This window comes from Orycteropus afer, unplaced genomic scaffold, assembly GCF_000298275.1.
Source record: "Orycteropus afer afer isolate SDZICR_OR568_19922 unplaced genomic scaffold, OryAfe1.0 scaffold00007, whole genome shotgun sequence".
In the NCBI taxonomy this organism is placed as follows: Eukaryota; Metazoa; Chordata; class Mammalia; order Tubulidentata; family Orycteropodidae; genus Orycteropus; species Orycteropus afer.
The window spans coordinates 28,615,667-28,626,888 of NW_006921594.1; the positions used below are offsets into that span (position 1 = coordinate 28,615,667).

Here is an 11,222-nt window from a genome sequence, read left to right on the forward strand (position 1 = left end):
CCTCGGAAGGAAGGTTGGGCAATCCTACTTCCGTAGTGATACTGCCTCGGAAACCCAAGGAGGGGTCGCTATGAGTCGGGTCTGACTCGAGTGCACATAACAACAACAACAACATATAGTTTACCATTATAAAAGGAGATCATTCCAATGAAATGAACCTGGTCTCCAATGCCCTCTTACAGAAAGAAGCTATACAGTTACATTTTAAACACATTGTTTTCAAAAGTGATTTAATATTAATTTTGTTAAGACAATATAGTGGGAACTGCGTGGAGTTAAATATATAACCTGTGATCTACTTACTTTGTATTGATTTTACTTGCTTATCTCTAAAAAAAAAAACAGTTTTGCTTCACTATGGAAAAACGTAAGCAACAGGAACTCACAAGTGAAATACTGCAAGGTCTCTACCAATTGTGGTTTCATTCATAAATTACATAGTCCATTAGCAGTTATCATTTAGTAAGGTGAAAATGTCAGACAATTTATTTTTAATTATTTAATGTTAGGCAAGTTACAGAAACATTCAAATAATGATAAGACCATATAACAACATCCAAAGGAAATTCTAATTATGTTCCGTCTTTGGAGAAGCAATTTAATTGACTCAAGTTAGCAAATGCAAGGTCAGTTGAATACCCTTTGGCCCAATTCAAAGATGTCAAAACAACTGAGTGCTACATAAGAGGAAGTTACAAGTTGTTCAAAAAATCTAATTAAAGACAAAAATTCATATCCCTAAATATGCAAGTGGTCATTTCTATCAAAGAACAAGATCCAAGTTTTAGAATGGTTGTAAAGAAATTGGAAGGGGAGGGGAAGTCACTCCAAATGCCATATGATACAAGGACTTTAAGGACCCCGGGTTCTCAGGGTAGGATGAAGTGTGAGATCTGAAATGGAAGAAGGAGGTATTGAAAATAAGGACAGGAGCACCCAACTCATGGCTTACATAATTGGAAATGGGTCTACATAGAAATTGTTACAGATGGGGAGTTTAAATTCTCAACTTTAGGGATTTCTTTTAAAAATAAGCATATAAGGATAAGACTACAATTTTTCCAAGAAAATATTCTTAAATGCAGAAGTTGGAGTACTACGCACAAAGTCTAAGGTGCTCTTTTCTCTAATGTGACCATGTGGCTTCTTTCATGAAGCCTTGGGTAAGGCTTGTCTCCCCTTTTCTTTGTTTCTTTCTTTTTTAAGGAGCTCTGGTGGTTTAGTGCCTAAGGCATTTGACTGCTAACCAGAAGGTTGGTGGTTCAAACCCACCAGGCGCACTCCACAGAAGGAAGACTGTGCAATCTGCTTCTGAAAAGATTTACTGCCTCAGAAACACAAAGGGGGTTGCGATGAATCAGAAGCAACTCGATGGCAGTGGGTTTGGTTTGCTTTTGGTTTTCTATTTTTTAGAACTCACCTCAAAAGCCTTTTTTGCATTTTTTCCTTTTTTATATCAATCATCTCTATTTTCTAATATACTTGTGCTTATTATGTCTGATTTCTTTTATAAGTAAATTTGCTTTGGCTGAGGCTCAGGATCACAGTCTCTGTGACATCAAGGTCAATTGCCACAACAAAAGTCCACAAAGAAAATATTCTACATCCTCCTCTGGTGAGTAGCAACTAGGGTCTTAAAAACTTGTGAATAGCCATCTAAGTTGCAACTGTTGTTCTCTCCCTGTCCAGAGCAAAGAAGAGTGAACAAAATCAAAGACATAGGGAATGATTAGTCCAAAGGGGTAATGGCCAGCACAGTCCTCAGCCTCCATGACCATGAGGCCAGAAGAAATATACGGTGCCTCCTTATCACTTCTGACTGCTGTGAGAGGGTTTACAATAGAAGATCATGGATAGAATGGAGAAAATGTGGAGAAAACTCAAAATCATGGGGAAGGGGGGAGACCAAGCTCACTGGTCAGATACAGAGTGAAAGAACCTCTGAGACTATGCCCCATAGTCATCCATCAAGCCTGGAACTGAACTCACCCCTGTGGCTCAACTTTCAGCCAAACGATAGACAGGTCTATAACATGAATAATAACATTCAAGGAGGTACCACTCCTTAGAACAATCAATCTTTCAAGATCAAAGGAGTAGTATTTACCTAGGGACAAAAATTCTGAACACAGGAAGGGATAGGGAAAAAGAAGGAATGAAAACAGGAAACACAGGGAAGAAGAAGGAAGAGTGCTGTTACACGGTGGGGATTGCAATCAATGGCATGAAACAAAATGTGTATGAATTGTTGAATGGAAACCTGATTTGATCTGTAAACCTTCATGCAAATCACAATAAAAACCTTTAAAAATTTTTTGCTTTGGGACTTTTTCCTAGATATAAAACTCAATGAAATGTAGTGGAATGAGAATACTTGAGTTTAAGTCCCTAATAATCTTACTAGGTAATGACTCATTAGCTAATGACCATAGGTAACTGTGAGTCTCCATTGCCACACCATAAAACACAGATCACAATCTCTACCAAGGATTGCAGTTAACATTCATTGAGTATTTACCATATGATAGCTAATTCTGCTAATTATTATCCTCAGGATGAGTTTAGTCTACATGAAAAATACCTGGCCTTATTAGCAGGAGCTCTGGTAGCATACTGCCTAAAGGCACTTGACTGCTAACCAGAAGGTTGGTAGTTCGAACTCACCAGCCACTCCATGGAAAGAAGGTTGGGCAATTTACTTTTGTAGTGATACTGGACTCTGACTCATGGGAGTGAGTTTGGTTTGGTTTTGGTTTATTAGCTTGGCCCTACTCATAAAGGTGTCAATTTTAACATCACCTTACCAGAAAGCCCTATCATACCAATCTAAAGTAGTTCCTCAAGAACATCACCTTGTTTTATTTTCTTTATAACTCTTAACAGTAGGTGACATTTTCTTATATTTTTCTTTTTTCTTCTACATGAAACCCCTGACAAATTAGAGGCACCATGGGAACAAAGGTCTATCATGTCTTGTTTTCTACTGTATATATTCCCAGAACCTAAAAGCATAATACGAACATAACAGAAGCTCAAAAAATACTTATTATATGACAAAAAGAAAAATGCTAATGTATCATAAAAATTAAATGTTGAGAATTCCACAAAAAGATTCAGGAATTTTAAACTTGGGGTAAATGACTCATGTGGATGAATTCCAAATTTTCAAAAGGAATAGAATAAGGTTCCTTGGTAGAACAAACAGTTTGCACTTGACTAATAACTAAAAGGTTGACAATTTGAATCTACACAGTACCACTGAAGAAAGGCCTGGTAATCTACTTCTATAAAATGGTGGCCATTGATAACCCTAAGGAGTGCAGTTCTAGTCCGAAACATGAGGCTCACAATGAGGCTGAGTTGACTCAAAAGCCACAGGTTTAGAGTTCTTATCCTCCATTAAATTCTTAAGGGAGTCTATGAAGCATTGATGTTCAGGAATCATTGATCTAGATTAGAGAGTCTTTGAGTCAAGGAACATTGCTTCTTCTTCCTATCCCTTATGAACCTGGCACAGTCTTATATATACAGTAAGTACACAATGATTATCAAAAAGTGACTTGAGGAATTTCATTTAAAACTGTGGGCAGAGAAGGCGTTCTTGTCAGAGTTTGGGCAAAAATTTGAGCAGTCCGACAACTTCCTAACAGTCCATTACAGTGACCAGATGGAACCTGCACCTCAGCACCCAGGCTGGAGTGCCAGCACGCCCATGAACGAGTCGATTGTTTTACCTCTGTGGCTACCAGACAGCATGTGCTTGGCAGGCAATAGGAACAGATTAATCACCATGAAACTAAGCAGGGTGCCTTATACGGAAAGCTAATTTATTGGGATGTCCACATGGAGTTTATATTTTCTTAATTTCAATTATTAACTAAGGATAAAAAGAGTGGCAATTTTGTTTTTAAAATATCTTGATTTAAAATAAGAAGGCTATTTATTCTGAAAGTCTTTTTTCCTTAAATAATAGACCTAAAGGGTAAAGCATTGGATGGGAATGCCTCATTCAGCCATAGAGTGAATTAATAGAACTGGAGTCAGAAGGTCATTCTGATTTATAAAAGCATGTCTGCTTATACTCAATAGAAAGCAAACAACTGCAGAATCCTCATCTCTGAAAACCCTCTTGTTTTAGACTTCCTTAAGGAAAGGGAAATAACAAAGCCCTTTTCATGTTAAGCAAAGACGGTGTTTAAACACTCCATGGAAAATTGTTGCATTTAAAATTACAAAATCATTTAACTTTGTTATTTTCATAAAATAAGTGCTTAAAAATAAAAGCAGGGTTTAGTGAATTTCACACAAAAAATGTGTTTTTTGAAAAGATTCCATGCCCAATTTTCACACCAAATAAAGAGAAGAATGATATAAATATTACATTACATTAGTTTGTGGAATAAGAAACAAAACAAAACTGTGTTACAACTATAAACTTCAAATGACTTAATGTTCTGAAAAATCTAAAAAATCAATTCTCTGATTGTCCAAGTTCTAGCTTCAGCAATTTATCTTTAAATTTAATGCAATAATTCCTTTTAAATAATCCTAATTTTTTGGGGGTTGGGATGGGGGCAGGGGTTGAAAGAGTAAACTTCTTAAATAAAATGGGAATATAAATTTTATTTTTGCAAGGCGAAATAAACCTTCCCAAGCTATTCCATAAAAATATGGAGTTATGTTAGGTAGGCTATCTTATTTATGTATTGCTTTGATACACTGGTTTCTCATTAAAATTCATAAGGAAACTCCTTACATTTTTCCAGAATCATATTTAGTATAACTATTTAGTGTATTTTTTTTCTAAAAGATAAAATGCATTTTTACATTAAAGCAAATTTAAATTGTGTTAGAAAGTATCAGTATTATATAGCAATTTTCTTCAACACTTTAAGTAGAAGTTTAGCTACTTGGTTTTGATGAAGTCTGGTCGAAAAGAATCTTCCCTTTTTATTTGTTCTTCTGCATAGGGATTTTCAGGGACCCCCATGTTTTGGTCCCACCCCAAGAAACTCTTGTGGACACCCCCTTTCTTGCCCTCTCCCAGCTAGATCATGGATGTAGTGGCCCATGTCCTATCCAACGTTCCTGCAAATCTCCACTCTGCATCCCTCTCCCCTTGGACAACTTTCTGTCCTGTTCTTGCCCTGAGCTTAAATCAAAGCCATTCAACTGGCTGCCCTTTGTTCCAGAGTTCCATTCAGGGAAGTGTCATTCAATATGAGCCTGGGTTCACCTGAACCCATACTTACAGGTACGGTGTTTGCGGATCTGGTCTCCTGACAGAAATAACATTATCAAGTTACCTGTGGGACAAGTGACAGTGCCTGCATGGAAAGTCTGGGGCATCTCTAATGAGGAGCCATTTTTATCTTCATGCAAGTCAGCACGAGCCACCATTGGTTATTAGTGACAACTCTTGACCATTACTGAGAAGATTCTAATGCACAAACCAACAGCTGAAAGATAATGTTTTCTGTGCTCCCTCTAGAAGAATCCAAGTTCAGAATCAAAGTGAAAGAGGATCTTCACTCTTATTAGCTAATACATCAATCCTTCTGACACCATATTTAATTTTCATATGTATCCATTTCAAGGAAAAATGATTTTTAAAATGATTAAAAGAGAATGATAGTAATTAAGCAAAATGAAATAATTCTCAAAATGAAAGTAAGCTATTTGAACACTAATTATGAGGATTGTTAAAAAAAAAACAGGTAAATGTATGCCATACATACCCTTTTATCTAAAATCTGGTTTATAACCTAGTTTTTAAAGAACCATCAAACATATTATTGAAAAACCTGGAAACAAGATGCAAAACAGATAGTGTTTTCATTAATACTAATAATATTTAGAAATAAAATTTTTAATAAAAATATTAACATTCTCAATTTGTTTAGCCCTATGATTTTAGTATATACTTCAGGAATAGTATACAATGAATTTGCCCATTGTAGTTTGAGGTAAAGTAACATTCTTTTGGGATCTCATTTTATAGCATTGTAGTATAACAAAATGTTAAAATAAAAGTTTTAACTGTACCAAAATTTAAAATAGGGTCCAGCTCAAGATGCAAAAATTTCAAAGTAGGTCAGCAATCATTTAGATCATTTTATCCATGTTTTAGCAATAAAATAGTTGGAAACTGGAGATCAGAAAATACTTCTCTTTCCTTTGAGAAGGATGTTTCTTACAAGACAGAGATATCATCAGTTCAACAACTGCTGGGGGGAAGGAGTAGTGTCAGGAAAGGGATCTTAACAGAACCACAAGAAGCACTTTCTGTTGAACATGCAATTTGTGGACATTGTGGGCTGATATTTATGGGGTGAGAGAAGCTTCAATAAAAACAGAGCACAGGTTGGGAACTAAACTGAGATCAGCCTGCAGTTGCAGTATCTTCTGAGGAAGAAGTATATACTGGCTTCCCATGGGATAAACCAAAAACCAAACCCACTGCCATCTAGTCGATTCTGACTCATCGTGACCCCCATTGGGTTTGCGAGGTGGCAAATCTTTCCGGAAGTAGATTGTCCGATCTCCCTTCCACAGAGTGGCTGGTGGGTTTGAACCACCAACCTTCTGGTCAGCAGTCAAATGCCTTAGGCACTGTACCACCAGAGCTCCTTTTCCCATGTGAAAAAAAAAAAAAAAAAAAAAAAGGGAACAAATAGTTGAACAAAATGATATACAAGCAGTACTTAGTTTAGTAAATCTTTCCCTTTGTGACCTATTACTTGCATTCTAGTTTAGAGACTCATTCCATTTATGCATGGAAGGGAGCCATACTCAAAAATGGATGGCCTGAGGTCACCTTTAGGTCCTGTGCAAGAGGGCTGAGTGAAAAGATTTAGAAGCAAAAACCTGTAGCTATTGCCATCGGTCTAAGGATAAAGAATGAGGACATACCAGTCAGAGAAGAAATGCACTCACCCTTATCCAGTGAACTGCAAGTGAGAAAACTCAAGAAAGAGGGGAAATTTCAAGAATGCACAAAGGTGCCTATAAAAGAATCATCTGATGAGGCCAGAAAGCTGATAAGCAAGGTTCCTCTGACAGGGCCAGTCCCTCCTCTGGACACTTCCCTGAACCCCTCTCCTCTCTTCTGTTCCCTCTCCTGGTGGATCATTCACTGTGTTTAACAAGCATAGTCAGGAGGAGGAAGAGCACTAGGTAGGGGCAGGAGAGAAAAAGCTTCTGAACATCTCCCTACTGCGGGCCCCACTCTTGCACAGCAGGGCCAAGCAGGGGTGGTGGTAGTCGGGTAGTCAGAGAGTGAGAATTAAATTTTAAATGAAATTGGGAGTCTCATTACACTCGATTGAACCTTTTAATTACTGCTGTATTACAGCTATCTGTACCACCTAAGAATGATATTAAAAGTCATGGTGACTGATGGATTATCAAACTGGCCAAAAGGAACTAGTCTCACATGGCAGATCTAAAGAGATGTGGGATGCAAAATAAAATTATTTTATGATTACATTACGTGAGTTCATATAACAGCTACTGTTAGTTTAGTAGTTAAAATAAATGATAATTTTGGTCAGAGTAAGCTTATTTCCTATTAGTCTATTTATCTACCTATGCAGTTCACTTAAAAAAAAAAAAAAAAGGAACAAATACTTGAACAAAATGATATACAAATAGTATTTAGTTTAGTAAACCACTCCCTTTGTGACCTATTGCTTGCACTCTAGTTTAGAGACTCATTCCATTCATGCATGGCTTGAACTAATTCCAAAATGAGTAATATTTTCAGATGGAATGATCCCAACAATTCATTAACTCTGAAGCCCAACCAAGTAATATAACCAAACAGAGATTATTGAATTTTTTTTTTTTTTAAAAACTGTCAAATAAGGCTCCATTTAAAAAGAGAGAGAGAGAGAAAGGAGGGAGGGACTTTTGGCTTGTAACATTCTGTCTGATGTTTACATACAAGGGGCTCAGGGTTTGATGTGGATTATTATCATGACTACTAAAGGCTGGTTTAGGCAGAAAATGTTCACTTGTATCAAAGTGGCAAATGCTATGCATTTCAGGATTTTTTGTTTAGAATGCTGCTGTTGTTGTTGTTTGCCGTCGAGTCGGCCCCGACTCATAGCAACCCCTCCTTGGGTTTCCGAGGCAGTATCACTACTGACGTAGGATTGCCCAACCTTCCTTCTGAGGAGTGGCTGGTGGGTTTGAACCGCCAGCCTTCTGGTTAGCAGTCAAGTGCCTTAGCCACTATGCTACCAGAGCTCCCATAAATCCTTAAACACTATTGTGCAAATGTCAAACACCTTCATTATTATGATGTCTACATTCAATAGGTTTCTAATGTATCACTTATAAATCAATAACAAATGAATGTAAATGTCTACCCACAGTTGACCACCTTCCTCAAGGTCATTTGACCTTTATATAATTCCTCTGACCTGAGAGATGGAGTAAGGTATTGAGGGCTGGAACAGGTAAATACTGGTGCCTTTACTTAAACTATGAGCAGTCTCCACATAGAAGGGAAAAAAGTCTCCACTCTACACCACTTCTCAAACATATTTTCCACCATCTGGTAGCATAGTGCCTAAGGCACTTGACTGCTAACAAGAAGGCTGGCTGCTAACAAGAAGTGGCAAATCCACCAGCCACTACTCGGAAGGAAGATGGGGCAATCTACTTCCCTAGTGATACTGCCTCGGAAACCCAAGGAGGGGTCGTTATGAGTTGGGTATGACTCCACAGCACATAACAACAACAACAACCTAAACAACAAAGAAACAATGCCCTTATCTTCCTTATCTTCCCTCCCATAGGTATTGACCCCAAGAGTACTCCCTTACAAATATTTCACAAGCTGCCTCCATCTCAGAGTCTATTTCCTGGGGAACCGAACTCACAACACAACTGATGACAGTGGGGAGCATAGTCTGGATCTCTGTCTTTCCCTTGGAATGTGATCACTTCTGCCTGGTTCTGATTGCTCCATATTGGTTTAGTTTTGTGAAAAGAAATGTTGAGTCAATATGCATACATGTCCTAAAACAGTCCTAGAAGGGAGTCCGCAGGATGGTCCTTCACTGAAGTGAGGCTCTATAGCACAACTGGGGAAAGCTTACTGAGATTGTGAGGTGTCACATCCCAGTTACATGTGCATACATCTGCCATTAAGTCAATCTTGCCCCTATTGAAAGAGTCCTTCCCCTCCAAAAAAAGGACCAGAAGAATCGTATCTCTCTTATCAAAATGGTGAGGTTTTTTTTTTAAATCATTTTAACAAATTTATTTTATCCCATTTTTCCTTTAGGACACACTCTGAGAGGCCTAATTTTTAATTTCATCCTATGCAGTCATTTATCTGTCAAATGTTTATTGACCACAATTCACTGAATTGCGTTCAAAATTAGTCTGAAGAAGAGTAAAGGTAATAAGAGTTTTATTAAACATTTATGATGGAATTAGTTTTGTAAATGATTTTACTTTAGTGGCTACTTCATTAAATGCCTGTGGTAAATGTGAAGTTAGTGCCTATTTTGCAATTGGCACAGCCTTGTTTATACAAAAAATTCCAAGTACAACATATATGCTATTATTGCTGTTTCAGTTGAGTGCTAGCCATAGATTTTTTTTTTCTAATTTCCCATGGGAAAAATTTCCTAATTGGCCACCCATAATTCAATTTTGTATTGTAGATTACTTTAATTCTAAGGAGTACAACGTATATCCTTCAGATCCTCAGAGTCCCAGCATGTGTGGTTTCTTCCGCAGAGGAGCTTAGAACTTTGCTGAAGGGCATTGAGCCAAACTGCTCAGGTACTACATTTTGACACTACTTGCTACTGTGGGGTACCTTTTAGCACTGGAATGGTTTATATAAATTTGAAAGGTGGGTGACTACGTAAATATAAATTGTTACCTTTGAATGTATCCATATCGGTCTTATGAATTATGCATTTTATAAAAGATTTAGAGATAGAAGTTACACAGAAAATATCTAGTAAATAGACTAATTTTATGTGTTCAAACAATTATTTCAATAACATGACAAGGGAAATCAATATTTCATAAACATTTATTTTATTAAATATTAGCACATTTCAAGCATGGAATATGGTCAAAGAGAGTTAAAGATTTGCTTAAAATAGCCACAGAATGAAGTTATATTATCAGAATTTATTTTAAGCAATGATCTAATACACTCAATCAGATAAATGGACTACTTCTTCCAATTCCTGAAGGCAGAGAACAGCACAAGAATAAATTCCTTTAAAGTATGAATTATACCAACACAGACATATTTGGAAAAACGCTTTCATAACTATGTAGTGTCTCTAAAGAAAAACTGCAAAATACACTGACATTTTTCTTTGGCCTCTTTAATAAAAAGTTCCATCCCTTGTCTTGATGTTTACTAATGATTAAGATATTACTTAATGGTGTTGATAGGCTCTCCTGGGAGTATGATCACTTTTAAAAGAAATTCCTAAAGAAATAAACAGAAAGTTAAGAACAAATGAAAGCATTCCAGTCAACATGGTACCTTAGATACCTGCACCATAATGACTCCTCAACAGCAAAGACTCAAGAAACTAAGTAAAACAGACAGAAAAAGGACTGTAGATCCTAGAACATCAAACAGAGATTTCAAGAAACAGACTGAATGCTGATTGGAAGGAGAGGTAGAATGAGGCCAGCAGGGAAACAGAGATTCCTGCATCGATGTGCCCTGTTTGCTGGTGCAGAGCAGTGTGGTCCTTTTGAAATGGCATCAGATCGAGAGACTCAGGAAATCAGCTGCAAAGAGAACCCAGCAGGTCCCAGAGATTCTATGCAAACAGCTCCGGAAAGAAGCAATAAAATGGGGAGGACTCCTAAGTAGGGGAAGCACTGGAGTGGTATAGCTTTGAAAGCACAGAACCACAGGGCAGTGCCTCTACAGCAAATGATACAGACTGGGTCATCAGAGCCTTGTTGTTGTTGTTGTGTGCTATGGAGTCGGCCCGACTCATAACGACCTCCTTGGGTTTCTGAGGCAGTATCACTACAGAAGTAGCATTATCCAACCTTCCTTCTGAGGAGTGGCTGGTGGGTTTGAACCGTCAGCCTTCTGGTTAGCAATCAAGTGCCTTAGGCATTATGGTACCAGAGCTTCTCATCAGAGCCTTAGAAAAGGAGAAAGTGTAGACAGGGAGTACACATTTGCAGGGGAGTAAAAGACGAACTTGTTCTGTGCC

General features: G+C 37.6%; 1 protein-coding gene across 1 annotated transcript in view; it reads right to left on the minus strand.

Annotated features, from left to right (window-relative positions):
- Nucleotides 1–11,222, minus strand: part of SEMA3D (semaphorin 3D) — a 224,868-nt gene that overhangs the window by 154,748 nt on the left and 58,898 nt on the right. The gene's annotated exons all lie outside the window — the stretch shown is intronic.